Genomic DNA, 1,273 nt, shown 5'->3' with positions numbered 1-1,273 from the left:
CGTTTGACCACGAGATGTAGCCCTTTGACTTTGCACGGACGGGCTTTGACCAGTGGACCTCCCCACCCGGTTGTGTTAGGTCAGCCCATAGGAACACTTTGGAGCAACATCCGGGCCAGACCCACAGCAAGATCCCCTCCGTGTAGACCCCACGCGTCCGTTTCCCCACTCCAGGTGCCGGCGGCGGCGCCGTCCGTGAGGGGGGGCACCCCGAACACGCGTGCCGGGCGTTTGCAACCGCCACAACACTTCCAGACTTGTGAGAGGCCGCCTACGCAAGATTTGGCGGCATGCTAGCCCCCGGAGGCCGCCGGCCACAGCCGTAGACGCGCGAAGGGAAATCCGCGTAGAGGGAATTTTTCGGATACTTCTCCATCACCAAAAATTATGAAAAATACCATTGTTCCTATAGCACATATGCCCACGTCGTGCAAAAAAACTCATGATTTTATCGCGCTCCGAGTATTTAGTAATATTGACGCCGCATCGTTACCACAGAACGTCTACTACCGTGTCATCGCCGTCCGTGAGGGGGGGGCACGCACCGGAGACGCGTCCCGCCTCTTCGTACATGACACCACACCATCCCGCATGTATGAATGCCCGGTTTGACGCTCCGGTGGCATTGCTACCCCCAGTGCCCCCGTCCCGCCTAACCCTGTAGCGTTTGACCACGGGATCTAGCCCTTTGACTCTGCACGGACGGGCTTTGACCAGTGGACCTCCCCTCCCGGTTGTGTTAGGTCAGCCCATAGGAACACTTTGGAGCAACATCCGGGCCAGACCCACAGCAAGATCCCCTCCGTGTAGACCCCACGTGTCCGTTTCCCCCCTCCAGGTGTCGGCGGCGGCGCCGTCCGTGAGAGGGGGCATACCCCGGACACGCGTGCCGGGCGTTTGCAACCGCCATAACACTTCGCGACTTGTGAGAGGCCGCCTACGCAAGATTTGGCGGCATGCTAGCCACCGAAGGCCGCCGGCCACAGCCGTGGACGCGCCAAGGGCAATCCGCGTAGAGGGAATTTTTCGGATACTTCTCCATCACCAAAAATTATGAAAAAATACCATCGTTCCTATAGCACATGTTGCCACGTCGTGCAAAAAAACTCATGATTTTATCGCGCTCCGAGTATTTAGTAATATTGACGCCGCATTGTTACCGCAGAACGTCTACTACCGTGTCATCGCCGTCCGTGAGGGGGGGCCACGCACCGGAGACGCGTCCCGCCTCTTCGGACATGCCACCACACCACCCCGCATGTATGAGGGTCCA

Source organism: Triticum dicoccoides, chromosome 7A (assembly GCF_002162155.2).
Source record: "Triticum dicoccoides isolate Atlit2015 ecotype Zavitan chromosome 7A, WEW_v2.0, whole genome shotgun sequence".
Lineage (NCBI taxonomy): Eukaryota > Viridiplantae > Streptophyta > Magnoliopsida > Poales > Poaceae > Triticum > Triticum dicoccoides.
The sequence above is the reverse complement of the archived record's forward strand: the minus strand, read 5'-3'. Positions refer to the sequence as shown.